General features: G+C 35.0%; 1 protein-coding gene across 1 annotated transcript in view; it reads left to right on the top strand.

Annotated features, from left to right (window-relative positions):
- The first annotated feature begins 1243 nt into the window (after window positions 1-1243).
- Window positions 1244-25165, top strand: part of LOC141455556 (E3 ubiquitin-protein ligase MIB1-like) — a 174559-nt gene continuing 150637 nt past the window's right edge. Inside the window, exon 1 of the mRNA XM_074130684.1 lies at window positions 1244-1265. The gene's annotated coding sequence lies outside the window, so the exon portion shown is untranslated. The remainder of the gene's footprint in view (window positions 1266-25165) is intronic.

The following is a 25165-nucleotide window of genomic DNA, read 5'->3' as shown; positions in this document are numbered from 1 at the left end:
CTGTAAAAGATGGTTGTAGATTTGGCTTTACTCTCTCCACAAGCTTGCATGATAGAAGTAAAAGTATTTGTCACTGCCTTAAGATAAAAAAAAGGAGCTTGAAACTGCACCTTAGTTCCATCCAGCCTGCATATTTAAATGTATCTATCAGCTACAACCTCAAACTTTTTGACAGTTGATTATTTGCTTCCAATATTCAGGCAGGAGTTACTCTTTAAGAAAGCTGACTTCTTTCGAGAAAACCAGTATATCACCAATTTATGAAAGAATTCTGTACAAGGAGCACCGAAATCTCATATCACTAAAGTAATTCGATATGAATGTTGTAGAATTTGAACAGAATCTATGAACATTCCAAATCAATTATTTTAGCTTGTAAAATAGACATTAACAGGAAATCGTCGCTCTATTCTACAGTAGTCTTGACTGTTGTAAGTTTCCATTAATTAAATATAGGTCTGTTAATACTATGATCCGATTATTCTTGTGGTAATTGTGTTTTCGTGGCGAACTCTATGAATAAATCTCGTAGTTGTTACGCAATTAATATAGTTGTAGGGCCTTGTTAAATTGGGCGACGGAGAAGGCTGTAGGTGAGGAATGGTGCTTGGAAAAGTCAAAGAGAGAGAGAATATCGTCAAAGAGAGCGATTGTTTGTTAACTAACCTCAATGCATTGATTTATTCAACCAACGACGTGCAAAAGCACGCATGTTGGTTGTCGTGCGAGCCAACTACCCCTTGTTACTGTTACTGTCTCATCATTTTTCCCCATCTTTTTCTCATACATTTTGTACTTGCTAGTAGCCATCCGGCGAGACTTACAACTGCAGAAAGGGTAGATTTTTGAGGGACGGTGGGTGGCAGAATGGTTCACAACACTCGTACGTTTACCAACTCTATCTAAACCTAGTTTAGCACGACTGATGAGTATTTGAAAATATTTGTTAAACCGTTAGTGGTTTGTTCTTTGGAAATACACAGCAGCTGGTTCAATGAGTTAGTAAATAGTGTACGTGCTTTCTGCCCTAGAGATGGAATGTTCACTTTTTTGGGCCTTGCTTTCTTTTCAGCTACATTGATGCAATATCCATTCGGTCCATTTGAATCTCTGTAGCGAACATATAAAGCGCCTTGTTTTTCTTTTAGATACTATTATCAATTTGCAAAGATAGAAACCAAAAATCTGTGATAATGTTAATAATTTTTATCTAATAATTTATTTATTTTTTGTTCCAGGTAAGAAAAAAGAAGTGTTTTACTTTGGTAAGTTAGTTAGTAAGGTAAGTTAAATTGCTAGTTAGCATGGTTACCATTAAGTAGCGTACAATTGCTTGATTGGCGATAAAAATTGAGAAATAGTTTCGCAGTAATGAACTTTTACGTAAGTGTGTGTTTCCTTTAAAAAAAAAATATTTAGTTCAGGTTTTTACTCCCACCAAATTGATTAACAACTATAGGCTTCCATGTTTATCGATTCGAGCTTTCAACCAGAAGTCTAGTGTTAAAACTTCTTGTCCACTTTTTGCGAACATGATTTTCAAAATAATTTGCAAAGATGCTGTTATCATTGAGGGTTTTTTTTTGACAGCAAAAGGAGCCTAAAGTTTAATAGATAATCAGTATTAATAGGCAAGTATTCTATAAATCCAGTTTTTAATGTAAATTTTATATATAATTAATCCTGATTGTCACATTTCTTCCTTCCACATATTTCAACCTTTTTGATTCTGAACTTACCATTATTATAAAATAATAATAGTTTAGTATGATCTAGACTCTAGAGAGTGGAATTGATTAAACTCTACCTTTAGATTCACCATAAAGCCAAACAAGAGACAGTAAAAACTTCAGGACTGGGAAACTCAAATTTATTACTAATGACCTCTGAAAGGGTGTGGTACATGACCCGAAAGGGCCACACCCCAATATCCTATAGGGTGGGACACGGCAACACACCTTAATATATATTTAAATTGTGTAAGAAATGTTTTTCTTGCAAAAACTTGTTCACTAATGTTTTAAACCAAATTAGGGGAGGTTAAGCCCTTCTGAAAATAGTAAGCGATTACTTTAAGCGATTTTAATATTACAGATTGTCGTCATTGAGTTTATCGAATCCTTTAGATGTATAACTCTCTTTTTTGTTATAGCTGCAGTGATTTCCGCTGCAGTTGTTCAGTTGCATTCTGGTTTAAAGCAACCACTGAGTATTATTACTAAGATAATCAGGCTGTAAGTGAAGAATCATCTTCCAATTAGGGACAAACCATACTAAATATTTACTTTAGATTAAACTACATTTAGTTTATTGCTTTCTATTACTGATGGTGCCTAAAATGGTATTTAGAAAAGGCTTGTGTAACGTATGATGTGTGTTTAAGGAAACAAAATATAATGCCTTCGTTTGCGCAAAGGACCTTTCTGTAATTTAGTGATTACAAGATCAACTCGAAGTACCCAATCGCTATCTATTACTTCTTCCTTTTTGATTAACTTTCTCGCAAAAAAGATTTGTCTCTTTAAGCTCTGTAGCTTATACCTGAAACAATTCTTCCTGAAAATTCATTTTAGTGCAGTTCTGTGAGAGGGGAGTGCTTACAATTTTCTGTAATGATCAATTGCAGTGAATATGATTTAATATTAACGAGGATTAAACGGTTTGCCAGAAATTCCGTATTTTAAAAATGGCTTGGTTGGAATTTCTTGAAAATTGCTTGCTGTTTTCCGAGATTTCATGAATAGTTTTTCTTGAACTTTACACTCTAATTACGTAGAAAACAACGTTCTCAAAACAAAAACAAAAATTAGACAATTATTGAGAAGTTGTCATTTTGCTTGTTTCTAAATTGCACTTTATTGCATTTTGCCGAATTATACTTGAACACATGTTCCTGAAAATTCAAAATGCCGCTGTAATTCCAAGTTAGAGAGAATAGTCTTGCAGAGTACAAAACGGATGTGGTTGCTTTTACTAGTAGCGTGCTACTAAGGCCTAGTCAGACAAAGATATTGAATTACTTTAATTTATAAAGGTATTACTTTTGTTTGAAATTCTATTCCCCAAATTTTATTTTAAGCGTAATCGTGAAATGTTATAATTCCGAAAAAACTCTTTTTTTAACTAAAATTCTTAACATAATTCTCTGCTTAATCATAATTATTCGTAATTAAGCACAGATGGAAGCTAAGTAACATTTATTAATATTTAAAGTTTGAAGAAATGAATGATAAATTCTATTTTAATGTCATTTTTGAAGGAAATCTACGGTTTTGATATCCCAGAAATCTTCGGCTTTCTTATCGTTTCTGACCCAATCTAAAGACTAACGTAAATTTAAAGATAGAAAAAAATATGCTCTCATTGTATTGCGGGGAAACATTGCCTTCATGAATTTACTAAACGTTTTCATCGAGTGCTCTTAAGTATGTTTGTGAAAACAGTAAACTTAAACAGAAAAAATTACAAGCACATTTTCCTTTGGTGGAAAACTGTTTTATTTATTCGATTTCTGCACTTAGACACCAAAGAAAAATAATTGCTGTTACTGCCATCAAACTGCTTACCATTGTCAGAGAATCTTTTCCAAATGGAAACCAAAGTACAATTTGTGAACAATTCTATAACTACCCTACATTTAAGTTAAAGAAAAGCTCTATCCTTTTTTTATTACAATTTAATTTGTCACTTTTTCATTCATTCGACAGTTATTTTGAAATTAATTTAGGAAAAATCTGCGTAATTCTTAAAATTCTAGAAGTGTGGAGTCCATCAGGAAGTAAGTTTGCAGTTAGAACCCTAGTGGGTCCATTGCCTCCTTTTCAATCGTATATTTTATCCCCAAAAAGTGTAAAAAAAACCATTTTATTTATTTAAAGAGGATCCTTTTTTTTCTGCTTTGAACACAATATTTCCTGGTGACCCAATTCTGCGCTTTTTTGTTGTCGTCTTCAGCAATGTTGTAAAACTTGACTTATTTTGCATCTTTATTAGATAATTCAATAAAGATTTATTTTTAAAGATTTAAGGTTGTAAAGAAAAAGTAACGAGCTATCAAATAATGACCCATTAAAAAATAATACAGTCTTAAATAAATATCTTTTAATATTTTAAAAGGGATTTTATAAAATTCTGTACGTTATTAAAATTTCATTAATAAAAGATCTAATTTTAAAAGAACATTTCATTTGGGAATGAATTAATGAACGGTCGTTGCTGCTGAGAGCAGACTGGGATTATCGTTCCTAATGCTTCAAAAATTATTCCAACGCAAATTGTAGCTAGCATTTTATTAGATTAAATTGTAATTACATTTTTAAATAATAAAAGACGTTAATTAGTGCGTAATTAATATATTTATAGTAATCCCAATATTATTTTCTTCGTTACAGCCTGCTCCTTAAAGTAGGAAAATGGTGTTTTTATGATGAGTTCGATGGTGAAAATTTGGTTTAGCACTGTCTGATTTACTCGTTACAGTCAGATCTCATCGAAGTAACCAGCCTCACCGCCATTCTGTCTAGTAACAGCTTGCCCTATTAGTAATGTCACGATAGAAGGCCTAGGCAGGTGACTCAGTGTGGTTCGCACAAAATCTCTAAAGCAATGGAACGAGTGGGAGCCTTCCAAGGGAGCAAAAAAGGAAGAGATGTATGATATTTTGGTTAGCCTACAGTAGTCACAAAATACTTTTGTTCTGCATGGAAAATGCTACCATTTTAACAGTCATTTGTCAAACGATATGCATAATTGTGGGACAATTAGCCTCCACAGTTTTACTTACACGCTGCAATATTGTATCGAAAAATTTATTTCATTTTGGTATTTTTACCAAATTCTTTTAATTATCTCTCATTCTCGAAGTATCTAAACATTCGTAGGCTTTACTGAACAATATTTTTACATAAAACTTGCTTTGTTAATAACTATTGGGTGTTTGCTTTATTTCACTTGAATTGAAACAAATTTTTAATTAACAATGTTTAAACGAACAAAAAAAATGAAGTGATATACAGCTAGTGGAACTAGCCAGTGCTCTGCAGTGTATCACAATGGATTCCAGTTTTAGCTGTTTTATTCAGTTTTAATTAAACTGGGCTGAAGTAAAAGAGAGAAATCATTCCCTTATCCAAACAGACGGCTTTTCTATTTTCTGATTAGAAATTAATTCATAGTTTTCTAATTACTTAAAAAAAAACTATCAATAACTCGTATTAGCGCCTTTACATGATATTGAAGTCTGAGACCCATTTGGGATTTGCTTTGGTTAAAATGTGTAGAGGAGCTAGTGCAACGTAAAGCCCTGGGAGAAAGCTGCATTCAGATACTTTGAAATGATGCCCATATTAACCAAGCGGGGCAAATGCTTTTTCGTAGTTTTAGTAAAGTAGGATTCAGCTGTTTCGGGTGGCTGGTATCCCACTGCTATTATTTTGCCAGTTGGACAGCGGTAATTGTAGAGGATTACAGCTAAGAGTGAGAAAGGAGCCAGCTTGGATGTTACAACAGTGGCTGTTCTAGACAAAAGTAGTAACCCGTTGTGGTTTGTCCTCTAACTGGACGGAGATATAATGTCCAGATGGAAAGTGGACAGAGTAAGTGAGAATATAGTAGGGTTTAGGGTTTATGCTACTGTTTTGGGAACTGGGTCCTCTTGGAAAAGTTCTAAGTAGTAACGAAGGGTTCCCCTGAGTTAGATAAATACTCTGAGTAGGCTACTTACTTATTAACAGCCTAGGCTGTGCCCCAAGTGGCAGATAAAGGACAATTCTGCATGTTTCTGTTTTATACCATATTCCGTACAAAAGGGAACGCCCTTCTAGTCTACATAACCAACATTTTGTTACTCTTCTCTCCTCTTTCAATGCTCCTGCATAATTTATGAGAGTAAAAGAGGTAAAACAAAACTAACAATAAACAGAAATGCATCAACAAAAAATACCATCCTTTGTTGAAATTATTTTGTGCACAAGGTGTGAACGCTCACCTGGCTTTCTTTATATTTTTTTAATTTAAGGCGCATCAACACCTGCAGTCATTAGCGCCTGTACAGGACAACACGGTCCATCATCGGATATAGTGAGCTTTAAGGAGTTCTCTTTTTTCTTTTTCTTTTTTGCGTTTATTGTGCTACAATCAGCGCGTTGGCGCTATAAGTAACAATGATAACAGTGAACAGTAGAAATAAATGAGTGGAGAAGTTACCCAGTGGTAACACTCCAAAACATTATATGGTTAGTCACTCTCTTCACTTGAGAGGAGATCAAGAGGCCACTGTCTTTTAAGACGTCTAGTCGGGTTGTCAGGAAGAGTTCTAGAAGAAAGATTTTGAGCTAGAGGATTTATATGAGATTGCAGGCTGAAGTGGAGTTTTCTGTATCGTGTTTTAGCAACTTGTGTAACAAAAGGAATGTTAAGGTCAGTATGTATAGTCAGGTTGGAGACATAAAATGGAGCGTGTACAATAGTTCGAAGTATTTTAGATTGTAGCGATTGAATCCTTTGGAGATTAGAACGTTTGGTTGAACCCCACAGCTCTATTCCATACGCCCAGATGGGTTTCAAAATAAAAGTATAAATCAGTCTTTTGTTGTCCAGAGAAAGTTTTGATCTATCGTCTAAGAGTCTTTTAAGTAGTCGATAGCGTCTGTTGAGTTCTGTTCTTTTAAGTCTAGTGTGGGGTATAAGAAGTTCCCAGGAAGACAAAATTCAATGGCTAATAATTTTATTATTTTTAAATTAATTTTCCCATCCTATTTACTTCCTTTTTTATATTCACTAAATTTTAAAACCGGTTCTAGTGACTTGACTTCCTGCGAGCTCTTTTGATAGTTCGGACTGCAATCTGCGCAAGTAATTCTAGGGAATACCGATCGTAGTTCCGTTTTTCCAGAAGTAAGTAGTTGAAGTAAAAGAGGGAAAGTCGAAAGAAATATTTCAGTTTATAATGTAAGGAACGAAAATGAAGACGAATTACAAAGTGTCTGATACATTACCAAAGACATATTGCTTTCAGCCCGAGCAGTCAGACCACATTCTTCTTCATTTTGTTTCATTTAGATATTGACCCCCCACCTTTGCCACAAAATAAATAAGAAATATAACGTGGAATAAATAAACTTCCACAGAGAGAGAGAAAAATAATGCCCAGTCGTGAAATTAAATATTACATCAAATATCTTTAATAAAATAGAAAAATCCCATTGAATAGAAGGAATGGCGGGTACGATAAAGGTGGATAGTTCCATAAAGCCAAGAAATAGATTTTCCTACCCAAACCAAACGGCATAGAGTGAGATAGTGAGGAACTGGGAATGTGGTTGTTGAGGAAGAGGCCCAACAAAAAACAAGAATTAAAATGCAAGTCTTAGTTTGATTTCCCCAAGGATAGATTCTGTGGACGCTTCCTATTTTAGAAATTATAATAAATCTGGGAAATATATGTCCGCCGAAATAGAAGTTTTTCTTTGCTCTGTTGGACAAACTTTGCAAATAGGAAATTACAAGTTTGTTTTTTATTTCCCTTCAAATTAAACTGTACGTTTAATGTATATATAATTTCTGTAGTTAGAACCTCAGTGCCAAACAGTATCTTATATTTTATCCATTTTTTATTCCCTGACAGGTTTCCGACTTCCATTAATGAGCTAATTATTAGTTAGCATTATTAATTAATTAATAGTAATAGATTTTTAGCAGCTCTCCGCGATGTCTAGTGCCCATATCGGTTTCAGTATTGTCTAGTACAGCGGTTCCCAATCTTTTTTCATTAGTGTACCCCTTTACCTGATTGTTTCGTATTCTTGATTTTACGTATTGTAACTTTAAATTAACAGCAAAACAATCTGAATATAATGTGTCTTGTAAAGAACATATACATACGATATGTTCCTATTAAAAAAAATCATCTATGAATAGGTGAACATTTCAAACCAATAACTATTGCGGGGGTCATAAATTGAAATAGCAAAGCGTTAATAAAGGAGAAGTAAATTATATGCGCGCCATGTGCAATATTAGTCAAAACTAAAGCAGCATTTTTTCGCAATTTTTACATTTTCAAGAAATCATTTAATAATTTTTGATCTACAAATATATTTACTTTTAAAAAAATACTGCAGTATCGAATGAGTACTTAATTCTTGTCAATTTATATGTTATTCAGTTTTATTACAATAATTTTGTAATTAAGTTGTAGGAATCATTTATTATATAATTTTTTTCTCATTAATAATATATCTGTATAATTTTTATATCTTCCGCCATAATAACTTTTTTTTTGCGTACCCCTAAACAATCTTTCGCGTACCCCAGGTTGGGAACCGCTGGTCTAGTGGATTGCTAGGTTTTTTATTAACAGCATTTCATCTTTGTTCTGAGGCTACGTTGAATTTTCCAAATCGACGTTTCAGTTCCCATTATTGCCAGGCTGAGGATCGGCCATACGTTGCTGACCCACGGACATATCTTTAGAAAAGAATCACCGCCAGTGTGCGCAAACTGCGATGCTCCGCTAACAGTCCTCCATATATTCACTGAATGCACTATGTACAGTGAAGCAAAAGGGAGAATAAACTTAGGAAATAACATTAAGGAAATTCTAAGTGACAATGAAAACAATGTACAAAAAGCGCTGCAGTTTCTACAAGAAATTAATTTAATGCATCTAATTTAATGGACACTATGCTGAAAATTTATATTAGACTCGCTTAAATCGATGATATAGGTTTCTCTTTTGTTTAGGTCTATAAGTAGGATTAATTTATGTAAGATTTAGACTTAGGCTGTAAGAATGGTTGTATGAATGAGTGCGGGGGGCCAATGTCGGGATAGGGGTGGCAAACTTCTTCTCTACAGGACGCCTTTCCTGTACTTTAAATGTACATAATTGGGAGCCACTGTCTTCTGGAGGGGTGGGTCTGTGTCGGGTTTGGCACCCCGGCAAGGTATGAATGGTACGAAAAAATGTAGTGTAAATAGTATAAATATGTTAGTTTAGGTTTAGTTTCTGTTTAGGGTGAGAGGAATATTGAGTACTCCACCCGAATTTTAGTTTAGTGCGTATATGTGTAATATGATTGTCCATTTTTAATGCGTGTATGTATTTATTTGCTTGGGAATATTTATTAGTATGAGCGCATCTAAGTATGTAAGTATTTATTGGTATGTTTGTCTGTATGAATGCGAAATCGTAAGTGTAAACCAGAGTAAATGTACATATTAGTTTTACTTAGGCTATGATCCGTGAGGGGTGCGAGGAATATCAAGTACTCCACCCCAAGTAGATATAGAAACAATATAGGTGCGATTTATTTATATGTTAGGACAGTTGTCGTTCGGTTTTCTTCGTTAGGTAACTAGTAGTTTAACATAATCAGTATAGTGTCCATCAGAAATAAGAAAACAGGTGCGAAGGACCTTAGATGTTGTGCACCTTTCAAATAACAAAAAAAAAAAAAAAAGTTCCCATTATTTGTCCCGTATATTATGTTCCTTCTAGCGTAGTTTGTTGTTCCAGCGTAGTCCCAGGTAGCGTACAATATTTGATAGTGTTTCATTGTTTAAAGTATACAGTTGGTACTAATAGCGTAAAAGCTTCAAGAACTATAGGAAAAAATATTACTAAGATCCTGCTTAATATGATTATATTATCTGCGGTGGTTATAAAATTGGAAGATGTAAATTAGAAGATTCTCTTGATAGGATTTAAGCAAGATATTGAAGTTTATTAAGAATATATTCATTATATAGTTTAACTATGGGTTTTTCTATTTTTTTGGCTTAGGATTGACAATAGTAATCAGCTCGATAAGCTGAGCGAAAGTAAGTATAGTGGGATTTATTAGTGGATAACGAAGAACGTTTATTTTAGATTGGAAAGAACGTTCTTAGAGCAATGTTGCAGTTCTAAAGTACTTGGCAAGGTGGCCAGTTTTTTTCCCCGATTTCGGGATAATCGCCATTCCAGTCTTACATGCCCAGGGTGCCAAACCGCTCTTAGAATTGGAAGGATTTACTTAAATTCTTTTAGCACAGAGAAAAAGGACTATTCTCCAGTGTTTTAATGGGTTACTGTTTTCCTTCGGTATTTGGGCTCCATCCAAATCCAAAATTATGTTTCCATATCTTTGTTCATTTATTTAACTTTGAAAGTATGTTTTTTTTTAATTGGTGAATTTAAATTGCATTTAAAGAGGACATTGTAGTTATTATTTCATTCAGAAAATATCTATGCACTATCGGGCATCTACGCAAGAATTACTTCTAGTAACAGAATGTTGTTTTAAAAAGGCTTTGATTGTGCTTTTACCTTACTCACACAGCAAATATTGTTGTATTTTAAAATGTTGATCTCTACCAGGCATTCTAAAATATGTATTCTAAAATAGCAGCTTTGATGGAAACAAAGTATTGTTTTCTGTCAAATTCATCTTAAAATAAAATCAACATTTCAGTGATCAATGTTACAATATTTTTTCTTTTGCAAGATGCAGATAACTTTGTCCACTTTTTCCATTTCATAATACATAAGGAGAAATTAATGGATTAATTCTTACATCTTAATCAGAAAGGAAAACCCAAGACAAACATGGAAGTTAATGTCCTTGATATTAACAAAAGAGCGAAGGAAAGCTTAAACAATGGAATTGGTACAATATTGTATCGAAGATCCTATATTCAATGGAGAGAAAGATGTAGTATTTAGGGCGAAAATAATATGGAAGAAATGGAATACACAAATGGAATTCAGTAGCATTTATTTATTTGGGATGTTTGCTTTGCTTTTCAGATGGTTTTATCTTCTGCTTTTGTGTATTTAAAAAAAAAAACTCCAAAATTATTCTGAGAACTCTTTACAAATATTGCTTAAAATTATTTATACACAATATCTCATGTAACCTCATTTATTCTTATGAAACTTACTAACAATTCTCCTTTTGTCAATGTTTCTGTAAGCCAAGTGTCCTACTTCAAGTAACCAAGCATCTAAGATCTGTAAATTAAGTAATGAGACTGATTTTTTAAAAAATTTTTATTCAAAAAGAATTACAATTCTATATTGTCACCTTCAAAATAACTTCCTTCTGAAGCCACACAATGCTGGAGACGTTTCTTCCACTCCTCATAGCAGTGCTCGAACTCCGATACTGGAATAGCCTTCAGCTGGTCGGTTACAGCTGTTTGAATGTTTTCGACTGCCCCAAAATGAGTTTTTGGCTAGTAAAAACATTTCTGTGGCTCCTCAGCCTCCTTATTCGCCTGACTTGAGTCCTTGTGACTTTTTTTTCTTCCCGAAGTTGAAAAATCACCTCAAGGGTATCACTCATGGTATAAGCTGGGCTACAAGCTCACGCAGCGTAATGATGACCTTTGTCACATACCTACTTATGCTGGCTTTTCTTCAGTTTTACCCTCTTTTGCTTATCTTAAGTTGTCAGTTTTGGGATGCATTCTTCACTCATTGAAAGAAAAGCAAGCCTATCTTCTTTCATTTTTATCTTGACTAAGTTAATCAGTTTTAAGTAGGCAAAAGTACTTTTTTTGGGGGGAATAGTTTTAGGCATGTGTGATCCCGATCACGAAATGTAGCATCCGCGAAACTGATCTTCCATTTATTATTTTGTACGTAATTTTTGTGGCTAGTGCCATCTTTAGTCAAAATCAATCCCAGATAGCTAGAATTCTCCGGAATTACGAATGCATCGTTCAATACTTTTTTTTGTAATTTATTAAATTATCTACAATCTGTGTTACATATATACAATAAGTAAATCTGGAAGTACTAAGATTAAGAGCAGGAGGAGAGAAACTACCCGTGGTAGCACTCTCTACGGGATATTAATGATCTTTAGGTCTTCAGACCTCAAGGAAGTCGCGGGGCCACTGGCGATTCAGTCTGCGAAGTTGATTATCAGGAGGATTGTCGGAGAAGGCGAGGGACAGTACAAGAGGACTGGAGCAAGTGGAGAGAGCAATAAGGAAGTTTTAATATTTAATCTTAGCGAGTTGGTGTACGAAGGGGATGTTGAGGTCGTTATGAAGAGTAAGGTTAGTCACGTAGAAAGGAGCGTCAACTATCTGTCGGAGTAGTTTTGATTGGAATGTTTGTATTGTCCGTATGTTTGTAGGTTTGACTGAACCCCACAACTCTAGTCCGTAAGTCCACATAGGTTTGAGGATAGTACTGTATATCAAGCGTTTGAGATCAATGGGCAATTTGGAGCGTCGTCCAAGCCAAAATTGACATTCATTTCATTTTGACAGAATCCTGGCTATTTCAAACCTAAATATTAATAGTTTGCGGTCATTAAAGGATAATAAAAATTCATATATACATAACTTTCGTGTCTTTGCCTAATTTCCAAGCTTTGCAACTAAAGGTCGCTACTGATTGTTACAAATACAGTTTATTCCATGCCCTTAAAATTGTCCCCCAAGTATTGATAGAAACGTTTAATCGTGTAAGTCAATTTTTATGGCTCTTTGCTGCAAAAGAATCGTTCAAATGAACCATCTATGTACCGCAGACGTGATAAATTTCTGTTGCTTGTTTTGATATTTAATAAACATCTTTTAGGACGTGTAACACAGCCTATGCGTTCACTCTCGTATTATTGGATTATATAAAGCTGAAAGTTGTAAATACATTTTGATTACCAGAAATAAACTTATTCCTCCAACTTTAGCTATAACCAATAAGAAAGTAAAACTACAAACAAGGTTAGCAGATAGCGGGAAGGTGGAAAAGCATGCTTGTAAGATTGTATTTAATGGTTTCCCTTCCAGCCACTCATAGGACCACTATTTCCAGTATTTTCCTGGAGAAGATAGCCCCTAGTTTTTCTCTTTCCCTTATCCATCTCCACCCTAAGCTACTACTGCCCCCGAAGAAATCGATCTGTTCAGTTGGCGGCTGTATGGAGCCATCTATTCTACAACTGTTCATCTCTCTTTCTCTTTTTCACAATAGTTCCCATACTTGACTGCTTCCAATGTTTTGTCACTGGACCTACTGTTATAGCAAACATCTTGCTTCGGACAGCAGGCTGGGTTAAGGGGCAGAACAAACTCCTTTTCTCTTTAGATGAAATCAAAAGAAGAGAACAAAAGTAAAATTCTTTCTAAAGGGAGACAGTTATAACTCTTTGTATTGTCTTCATTGTGTATATTCTCTTTTGTTATTACATCATTTATAACGGATAATGGTGACTCTGTAATAATATTACTTTTATTTTCGTTTATTCCATTAGCTAGTTAAAAGAAGGTTTCTGTATTTCTGTCTGTTTCAAGGTATATTTCGAAGTAAAAGCTAAAGATGATGAATCTTTTAGACGCCTTACTTTTCGTTTGTTCTGGCGTTTCCAAATCTCAGTCCAGTAAGATCATCCATAGTGGCCCACACTCTTTGGTCTTCAAGGGATCAACTCTGGCTAGTTATGGTCTCAAGTACTTTGTCGATATTTGATTCCTGTTTGCAATGGAAGTTTTAAAGGTACTTTTCCTTAACCTCTTGTAGACCGCCTTGATTAGATCTTTCACTGAGATCTTCAATTGTTTAAATCCTTGCCACTAAAAGCCATCCTGGTAAAGAATTCTTTAAGGACACTTTTGTTCAGTTAACCTGAACAAACCTATTCTCTTTCGCAGATGGTTATGTATCAATTTCATAATTCTCCACAGTTTTTTAGCCTTCAAGTTTGAGCCTTGATACTAATCCTTTTTTTTTACCTGGTGATAATGGCCACCTTTGTTTGCCACCTCTTTACACCTGCCACGCGGATATCAATCTTTAAGTAGGGGGACATCTAAGTCTGGATCCCTTCAGATCTCCTTTTTTCGGCATATAATCAAGGAACATTCGCTCCATATGACAAAGTTATCGCAATAATTCTTCCTTTGTAAAAGAGATTATATCGAGTACATCGTCCAGACTCTTGAATTTATGATTTGGGTGACGTTGCTTACGGTAAACACCTCATCGACACCTTATTATTTTTTCTTGATGATTTAGATCCGATTGAGTTCTGTAATTGTCTGGAATACATCCTATTCATGTCTGTCATAAGCACAGTTTATTTAAAAATACTGAACTTCTGCTGGGTTTACTGAATGTATTAATTTCACTGAAATATCCATCAACCAGAGATTCCAATATTATTAAGGCGAACTAAATTCTATTGAGTGAATATGAAAACACTTTATTTCATTTTGTATTTTCTAATTTCTGTTGTGACTAATAACTTGGATAGTTTGTGTTGTACAATTAGGAGAAGCACAGATGTCTTCTAATTAGTTCATGAATATCCGACTTCATTGTGCTAAAATTACAATTGCATATTACAATTATGTATTCGTGGTATAACAAAACGTACTTGTATTGATTAATTTATACATCGTTTTAATATAATTACAAATGAATAGCGTTTTACATAAATTTATGTTGAACATTGTTACTATTGTCTTTAACATATTCCAACTAGATGTTGAGGGAATTTTGAAGTATTAGTTGATTTTATAGTAATATTTTGTAGATAATCGAAGTAAATATTGACTTTAAGTATGAATAAATAGAGAAAAAAATTGGTTTGAGACAAAATTGACTGACTAGAACTCAAAGAGTTTTAGAGTTAAGAGTTAGGAGTTGGTCAATCAAAAATTATTGTTTACTTCTTGCACCTATTTTTTCATTATTCTTTCAGAAGTTCAGAAAAAAGAGCTGGTGCCTAAAACCAGGTTGTTGATGAGAGATTTCTCTGTTAAGAAAGAGAAGATTTTGTAATCTATTTTGGTATTATATCAAGTATTAACCTGAAGTAGTGGTTTGAAGTCCCCTTAGACGGAAAAAGTGATTTTTACAACTTGATTCCAAAGAAAAATTTTTCCAAATTCTTTCCTCTTTTAGAGCTGCTACCAAACCCTAGCATTTCTGTGGTAATATGATTTATATCTGCAGGATGTGGATGTAGACCGGCCAATTTATCTATTGAACTCAACCTGTCACTTAATAATAATCTATTTATTTTCAGAAAATATTTTTCACTGCCATTAACATTGCACTTTATGTATTTGCTTTAGAAGATTCTCATTCAAAATTATCTGGCAAAGAAGTTACATATTTACATCAGAAGACATATTGGTATATAAAGGAAGTAAATTAAAGTAGAAATAAAAACTAGAAATACCTTTTGTTATTGTTGCGGAATGATCATGTTGAATAAAAAAAAATATACATATTTTCTTAACTTAGGTAAAGTTTTAGAGCAGAGGACAACTATAGATGACAATTTTACCTTTAGTTGTTCCTAACAAATGTTAACCCAGTGAATCTCTTACGTTTCTTTTGGTAAATCGGTACTCTTTGAGTATAATAGCTAAGGGTTAGTCCAGAACTCTCTTTGGCAATGTATTTCGCTTATTGTCGGATCCCGCTCCAGCGGAATGCTCTCTCACAATAGCTTCATGCTGATGAATGGCAAAGCACGTCCTGCGCTTGCAGTTGGACACGAACAGCTTCTCTTCATACTAACATTTCTCTATGTCTGCTTGTTCCTCTTCATCACAACTACCTACGGCATACTACTCTGCGGACGGTGTACACTAAACCAAACGGCTATATGTCGACTGTTGACTGCATCTCGGACTATATACATGTCCGGTTTGAATGGTGAACATTATGAACAACATTTTGCATACATACAAACGTACATACAGTATGTTGTAGGTTTATAGGTTACGCTCTCCATGCTGCTTGTGCCACTATTCAAATGTATTCATCCATCCGCTGCACTAGCCCTTCCACATGTCTGGGTGTACAGTGATGTTCTGTTTCAACTCGCTATTCCCTTGTTAGTACAGAAGGGCAAACATTGGCAACTCTCCCTCTATTACAGGCCCAGTATCCTCCGTCTACTAATGATAACTCATATATCCGGGAATATACTAATCCTCCATCACTGCGTATCAAAGGGATTTTGAATTTGCAACCTATATTTTCAATATATCAATTTTTTTAGGTATAAATACTTTTTCTTTATTAGAGTTTCTGTCGAATATTTAGTAAAAGTCTAACAATATCTACTGAATTCTTTTGCAATATGTTCATTATATATATAACTTTTTTTAAATTTCTGTTAGTAGAGTTCCTCGGCTACTTTTTTCACTGCCAACCTCTGGACTGTTTTCTCTCGTTACTGGCAACACTCTCACTATAAGAAGAGTAAGAGAAAATCTTAGGGCAGATAGTTGAATTCGAATCCGGAACCTCCGCACGGGAGTCCAGTACACTACCATAATAGCGCACTTGTATAAGAATCGTTGAATGTTGACTAATCAAAATTCATACAGAATTGCAATAACTACAAGATGTTTGCTAATACTTTGACCCTCAACCTAAACCACCTAACTGAGGACAAGATTATGAATTTCAAGGTTTGGGTTAAATAAACGTTTCTACTTCTTAAACCATCCCGTAGGTGGAAGTGGACTAGCCACTTCTTCAGGGTACTTGGCGACCCTGCGGGTATCCTAGCCTAACAACATGAGTATATACTGTTACACCCCAATAAATTTACACAGTACACATAAGGCAAAGTCATCTGTACAAGGAGGGGCTTATTACCTCGGAACCGTTGTGCAGTTTGTGTCAGGATGAGGAGGAAAAGGTTGTTGCAAGTCATTAGCTGTTCGATTGCGTTGCAATCGAGTGATTGCGCTATGAAACCTTCAGATCTTAGTAGCGCGAAAAAAACTAGTAGGGAAACTCCTCGATCTTCTTAGTAGGGGAGGTTTCGACTACTAGAACTAAAGGGGAAGGCACAATAAGCCTCTTTGGGCTGCGGTGAAGTGGGGCGCAGGTCCTCATCAGATAATCTAATCTAACTCATAAACCTAAAATGCTTTTAATTAAGGATGCAGTTTAACATTATAATATTATAGCAAGAAGTCGTTGAATAGATGCATAAAAGATCCTTGACAACACAACATTAAATAATATTTCACATCACATGGTTCTATCGGAATACTACTAAATGATGCATTTCGTAATTGGTTAATCTCAGTAACCAAAGTATGGTTTGCTACACTATTTAGTATGATAGTGATTAAACACGAAGTATGGTAACATGGTGCTTAAATAGATGAAGCCTCCTTCTAGGTGCAGAATGGAATATGTAGGCAATACGAATATGATAGCCTTCATTATGGCGGTGCGACTTGCAAGTAGTGTTGCAGTCTGGCAAGCCATGCAATTTGGGGTGCAAACTTCCTTTAGTTTTGGAATTGCAGCACCAAATTTCAATGAGAGGATTGGCTTCATCTTTCAAATTCTTTTCTCCTCAAAAGTTGCTGTGTTGAAATTCTTTATCATAACTAGTCTTCTACTGCCATTGTAAAGTAAAGCAGTTTAATAAATAAAAAAAATAAATAAAATGTAGAAACCACCTCGTAAATCTTGCCAACGAATATGCATTCATTACCTTAAAGTTAGTTTTATTTATGAAACAAACAAGATCATCTTCTCGCGGAGATTTAGTCGTAAATTTTATGAAACTAGAACCGACCAACCAGCAGTCAGCTTATATTACTTGTTTTTATTCTGCTTCTTTCTGCTTATTTATTACACTATTATTATTATTATTATTATTATTATTATTATTATTATTATTATTATTATTATTATTATTATTATTATTGATAATACTATAAATGAAACAAACAAGTCATAAATTCATTGACCTCGGTGTAGTTTTTGAATTAATTTGATTGTGTACAGTATTAATTTTGTACAAATTGTTGGAAAACATTGTAGCGAAATATCAATAGTGGCAGGAATCCATTATTGGTTTGTTTCATTGGCTCCTTTTCCTCTTTACCAACACAGACCCCATACAGACAGACACACACACCCTGAAAATGCCAAGGAACACCATTTACAGACAACTAATTAACTTTCCTAATAAACATTTGTTAATTTCACATCCCTCGTTGGCTTGTAAGCCGCCATCTCGTGGATCAGTTCACTATATGGGTTCACTTCAAAAGCTTATCTCCTAAAATTACCTCCCTCTCTTAATGCATTTGTAATTTAATTAAATTTACAACCACTATCCTGGATAGTATCTCCTTTCAGCCTTTCAGCTGACGTTATCCCATCGCTAGACCACCAGTGACTCTTCTTTAGATTGTACTCCTTTTTTTCGTTTTGTTTTAAAATATTGCCCAGGTTAACGATAAGCTTTAATCGATAATTATATTCTTACTATCAATATAAATCGATAATTCCATCTATTTTAATTAGCGATAAAAAGATTCCCAGTATTTTTTTGCTATTTTTTGTTGTTTTTTTCTCTTTTTGCAGCCGCATTCAATGGTACCGCAAATTAAATTAATAAAATTTCACAATATTCACTCGTTCACATATATAATTGTTTATTATCAAAATAATCGGAGATTAGTAGGCAGCTAATCAGATTGCTCTAATGAATGATCCGAGTAGACCATCCACCGAGGTCTCATTATTAACAGCCAGCTGTGTTTCTATTCTGAACTGTTTCCAAATTTGTTGAAAAATAAATAAAACATATTTTAAACAATAAATAGATCTATTATTTTTAAATTGAGCTAGTTATTGTTACCATTTTGTGATAGTGATTCATACAAGATATACAGGGTGTCCCAAGGTATATGGATAACGACTTTTTCTCGGAAACTAAGATCCATCCAAAGAATATTCATTAAAAATTCTGGATCTTCTGACAATTGCACATCATTCATTGTAATAAATTCTATAAGGCGTTCATGATCTGTAGGGCGCAATCCTTGTGTGATGTGGGCCCTGTAGGGTCGTAAGTCGTAGCTTTTTATAATCCTTCAAACAGTACTTTTAGAGCTTCTTAACTCATGACTGATTCTACGTACGGATGAAGAAGGGTTTTCTCGGATCCAGAGAAGTACATCAAGTCCATTGTCAAATGGACGAACAGGTCTTGGAAAATTCCGATTTTTTTTTTTTTAAATTTGGCACAACAGATCCAGATTCCCGAAAAGTACGAGCTATGTGCTACAGGTAAAATTGTGCGGTAATCTGGGTGTCTTTAACGGTCGGGGCACCTCTCCGCATACAACTGAGCAGCTCTCAAAGCAACCCTCCCATATTCTAAAAAAACATAATACATATCACGACTTTCAAAAAGATGAAACACTATTCTTGGCATGTTGCAAGTAACAATTAAGAACAATAACTGTATCATTAGTGTATGTTCACGTTGAATAAGTAAATGTAAATACTAGTAATTAAACATATATTACTAATCGTTCAAAGTGCAAATTATTGGATTTCTTATTAGAATCATATTTTCATTCATAACTTGTAAAATATCGCTCACAGAAAAAAATTGTTCGAGTAAATTTTTCTTAAAAAAAAAAATGAAGTTGGTGCCTGTATCTCGCTTCTGGAAGCACCGAAAAAAATTTACAAATTAAATTTGGATTTCTAACAAAAAAACTAATGGAACACGTATTTTTTAGTTTTTTTCTAGCTATCTTAGTTTTCGAGAAAAAGTAGTTATCCATATAGCTTGGGACACCCTATATAGAACAAAATACAGACAACGTGAACGGCGACCAATCAGCTGAAAATGGTGGTTTGTCACTCATAATCTTTAATAAATAAATTGTATTAATCCAATACTGACTTTAAAATTCTTAAATCTTTAAATTATTTTTTTTTGTTTTTTCTTTATTTAAGGCGCCTCAATTTGGGAGGACATTGGTGCAAAGAGCTTTTACTAGTTACAGACAACATTGTCCATTACCGGTTAGTGAGCTATAAGAAGCTGCTAAAAAGAGCCGGTAACTGGAACTCGATCCCTGGATCTGCGTTTAGTAATCCAGCATATAAACCATTGGCTAATCTCTTCCTAATTTATTTAATTTAAAATAAACTCACAGAATGCCACGTTTTCTCTCCGGCGGGGCTCCTGTCCACCTGTCCTCTTCAACAGCAATCCTCTTCCTTGTACAGATCTGGTGCGCTACCTTGGGCTCTACATAGAGAAACGATTCACGTGGAACCCACACACTACTACACTTAAAAGACAAGCAGACGAAACTGCTTTTCAGATTTCTTGGACGACGCTCCAAATTACCCATTGAACTCAAACGCTTGATATACACTACTGTTCTCAAACCTATGTGGACTTAGGAACTAGAGCTATGGGGTTCAGCCAAACCTACAAACATAAGGAAAGTACAAACATTTCAGTCAAAACTCCTCCGACAGACAGCTGACGCTCCTTTCTACGGTGACTAACCTCATTCTTCACACCGACCTCAAGATTCCCTTTATAGACCAACTCGCCAAGACTAAATACCAAAAATTTCACACTACTCTCTCGACTAGCTCTAATCCTCTTGTACAGTCTTTCGCCTCCTCTGACATCCCTAATACTCCTCGCCGACTGAATCGCCAGTGGCCCCGCGACTTCCTTGTAGTCTGAAGAACTAAACGCCATTATTCTCCTATCTCTCCTCTCTCCTCCTCACACTCTCCTCTCTCCTCTAGAGAGTGCTACCGCTGGGTAGTTTCTCTCCTCCTGCTCTCCTCCCGCACCAGTTCATCACTCTCTCCATATTTACTTATTGTACGAGGTGTGTTCAAAAAGTAACGGGAATTTTTAAATTTCGCGGGTTTGGAGAGTCTGATTGTAAAATTTTTTTTTTTATTATGTTGGTACACATGCCCCTGAAGTACGATAAAATTTTCAATAATATTCATTGTTTACTTCTTAAGTGGCAGCCGTTAAGGTTAGACGTGTTTTTCGAGCTTGGCGATTTTTGTTTGTTAAAAAAAATGGATCAAAGAATTTGTATTAAATTTTGCGTAAAAAATGAAATAAAGTGTGTGAAATGTTAATAAAGGCATATGGTGAGTCTGCTATGAGTAAAACAAGGATTTACGAGTGGTATAAGCGTTTCCAAGATGGCCGCGAAAACGTTGAAGATGACGAACGACCTGGACGTCCAAGCACATCAACAACCGATGAAAACGTGAAAAAAGTGAAAGAAATGGTTATGAACGATCGCCGAATCACAATCAGAGAAGTCGCTGATGATATTGCCATATCAATTGGCTCATGCCATGAAATTTTTTCGGATGTTTTGGGTATGAAACGTGTGGCAGCAAAATTTGTTCCAAAATTGTTGAATTTCGAACAAAAACAGCGGAGAATGGAAGTTGCTCAAGAGTCACTCAATGAAGTCGACAACGATGCGGATCTACTGAAACGTGTTATAACAGGTGACGAAACATGGGTTTACGGATATGATGTCGAAACTAAGGCTCAATCGTCCCAGTGGAGGCATTCTGGATCGCCAAGACCGAAAAAGGCTCGACAAGTGCGGTCGAATGTGAAGGTTATGCTCACTGTGTTCTTCGATTTTAATGGCATAGTGCATCATGAATTCTTGCCACAAGGTCAAACAATCAATAAGGAGTACTACCTACAAGTACAACGCCGTTTGCGTGAAGCAATCCGAAAAAAACGCCCGGATTTGTGGCAAAACAATTCATGGATTTTGCACCACGATAATGCACCTGCTCACACTTCATTGCTTGTTCGTGAATTTTTGGCCAAAAACAAAACTTTAACGATGCCCCAGCCTCCATATTCGCCAGACATGGCTCCATGTGACTTTTTTCTATTTCCAAACATAAAGAGAACATTAAAAGGCCGTCGTTTTACAAGCATAGATGACATTAAAAGCGAATCGCTGAAAGAGCTGATAGCTATCTCAAAGATCGAGTTTCAGAAGTGTTTCGAGGATTGGAAAAGGCGCTGGCACAAGTGTATTGTATGCGAAGGGGACTACTTTGAAGGCGACAATATTAATGTAGATGAATAAATAAATATTTTTTTCAAAAAACGAAAATTCCCGTTACTTTTTGAACACACCTCGTATATACAATGTATACAGATTGTAGATTACAAAATAAATAAAAAACATAAAAAATAAAAAAAATAAATTATTTTTTCGAGCAGGTAAAGATGAAAACTTAATTAGTAACTCATTCATCAGTACTAAGCACAAAGTAGTTGATACTTTTTTTCATGACATTAAAAGTTACTAAAACAATAAATTGGGTACAATAATTGGTCCATTACTTAAGGACTGTAGAAAAAGTATAATTATTTGGTTTATTATAATATAAATGGATTCACTTGTATAAATTTAAAGTTCTCCGACGAAATTATATTGGACTCTTTAGATAATTTTAAATTTCTAATAATGCTTACTGTACCTGTTGCCAAGTTGATATGAATTTATGTAAAAAAAAAAAAAAGTAAATAGCTTTTAATCAAGCGTCCTACTTGAATAAAATTACTCTCTTCAGTCACCCAAGAAGACTTGTGGGAAGACCCGTTGTTGGGTGGAGTAGGATGCTGTAGGAGATAGTAGCTAATGGGCCGCCGAAGGGTGGAAGGTGCAATATTTTGTTGTAGACATCAACCCTTCTCCTTTTTTTAATATTACCTCTCCTTCATCCTCTTTTTCTCAACAGTTATTTCCTGTTTCAACTATTCGCCGCTTTTGTATTTCCATCATTTGTCTTGTCTGTCTCCTTTTTTCATTGTTCAACTGTCTAGAAATGCAAGGAAATGAGCAATGAAAGTCATCATTGGTTTCCTGGTAGAATTTATGACAGTATCATTGAAAAGCAGAACGTCACTGACTATTGTAACACGACGGCATTCCGTCCAAAGGAAGAGGTAGGGGGTTTGTTCTATCTGGCCAATGAGGCTGCGCACGGCTACTAGGGGGTGAGTGGCTCAGGGTAATAAAACTTTTTAATGGAAAACAAGCATTACCCCCACCTTACCTCTCAACAGTTTTAGAGACTAAGATATATGGTACAAGACACTGTTGGCTAAATTACAATCTGAAATTATTAAAGGAAAGAGTGGTTTTCAGTTCTGCACTAAATTACGTTCATATTCCATTATTTTTTTTATTATTGAAGTCTTTAAAGAAATATTGCGCTTCAAAATTTTTTAATTCCATGTTTCATTGTTAAGCCCGCCTCAAGGAATGAATCATAATAGTTTTATAAGATCAACAATTGGCCAAAATTTAATGTAAAAACATCAGTTAAATGGCAAATACCTAAGTTTATTTAAATTATTATAATACAAGCGGTTCTTTCTTGCAAAGCAAGTACAATTAACATAAATTTGGATTCGTCTATATTTTAATGAATTTATTTTTTAGTTTTCTGTAATAATCAAATTAATATTCTTTCTTTGCTTTTCCTTCATCGGGCCCTCTCTCTATCGCTCGTTTACTTTAATTACCCTTCTCTAAGTCAACCATTCATATCGAAATTCAAAACAACTTCACACTTTCGAAATCAAAAACCAATTGATCATCCTTTTTTAACCTCTTCTTTCTAGGATAGTTCTTTTTCCATTATTTCCTTCTGATTTTTTACTCCTCGAAAATTGTAGTAATTTAATTTAAGGCTTTGCCAAATTTATTTTAAGAAAAGTCAAAGTTTGGACGTTAGGCCATAAATAAGAAACTTCGATAATTGGTTTGAGATTTTAGAATTATTATAATGCAAAATTCTAGCATAACTTGATATAGATCACGTTGATTTCATTCTTAATTTTAAATTTTTGTCATAATACTGCTGTCAAGATTATTTATCAGGATGTGAGTGTAAACTAAGACCAAAAATTAGAGGAATGTAAAAGTTTGTATTACCTTTGAATTCCATCATCGTTTGCAAAGGCTTCGTCAGCTGAAGAAGGGAAATGTACACATTTACTACAATCTCTTATAAATAATTATTGGTAAAGAATATGAAAGGATTCTGTAGTAACATCAAAATATCTAGGAAGCTGGGAAATCGAAATAGGAATTTAGAAATTTAAAATAATTTTTAAGTTTTAAAAAGCTCGACTTTGACAGGGTTTTGATGCGGTTGACAGGTTGGTTGAGGGGTCAAAAGGCAGAAAACATTTGCTCAACAACTTTTAGGCTTTAGCAAAGGGAGAGAGATTAATGACGTGAAGAAGTCAATGAACAGCTTGTTTGTAATGATATGGGCTCTCATTAGCAAACACTTAGCAACCTTTAAATGGTTCGTTGCCAATTTGTATGATCTTTTTGAATGGTAATCTAGATACTTCTAGATTTTGTATTTCCATTATTATATTTGTTATTGAGAGTAGGAGCAGGTCTTGATTCGTAAGGCAGCGCAGCCTTAATGTAACATCCGTTAGATAGTCTAGTACATATATCCTCATCTCCTTAAGTTGTCCAGAATGTTGCTCAAGCGTCTCTGTTAAGGTATGGTTTTCTCAAGCAGTAGAGCCAAACAGCGCAAATCGCAACGTCGGATGGCAACGCAATCAAACAAGACATGAGAAGCCGTTTCCTCTTCCTCCTGACAGAGCCTGCATAGAAGTTCCGAGTTAAAGAAACCTACCCTTTAGAGGTATTTCCTTTACCTACTGCCCCCAAAAGCAAGGAGGACAATCTGGTTTCCTACCTCTTTGGTCTTGAACCCAATTCGGTTTAAACCTTTATCATGCCTAATTCTAAAAAAAAAAAGCATTTTCTCCAAAGCCCATTGCTTTCCTCCCAGTTTGCACACTGCTCTTAGTAACTCCAAAGGCAGGTTCTGGACCAGTGAAAAGAGTGAACGCTTCATTTATTGCCTGAGATGCATTTTCCTGAGATGCTAGAATGACCTGGCTTCCAGTCAAAGAATATTTAACCGGAATAGGTGCCACAGGGACATCCTCCATCCTCAAACAAGGAGTGAGGTTGTAAGTCTATATCAGGGGTCCCCAAACTTTTTACACAGGGAGCAAGTTCACTGTCCCTCAGAACGTTGGAAAGCCGGACCATAAAACAAACTATGAACTAATCTCTATGGACACTGCACATATCTCATTTTAAAGTTAAATATGTCCGGTTTAGTTATAGTGCTTTGCCTTTCTTCCTACTTCTGCTGTTATTTCACACTGCTACCGGAGCCGTGACGCGTGCGTACCGTATCACCGAAAGGAGTACTGTACGTGAACGACGCCGCCATACCAATGAAAGAAGTACCTTCCGGAAGTGTGGCGGGGGCCGGATAAGTAGCCTCAAGGGGCCGCAT

Source organism: Rhodnius prolixus, unplaced genomic scaffold, assembly GCF_049639745.1.
Source record: "Rhodnius prolixus isolate KJV_2025 unplaced genomic scaffold, Rpr scaffold_4, whole genome shotgun sequence".
NCBI classification, from domain to species: Eukaryota; Metazoa; Arthropoda; class Insecta; order Hemiptera; family Reduviidae; genus Rhodnius; species Rhodnius prolixus.
The sequence above is the reverse complement of the archived record's forward strand: the minus strand, read 5'-3'. Positions and strand labels throughout refer to the sequence as shown.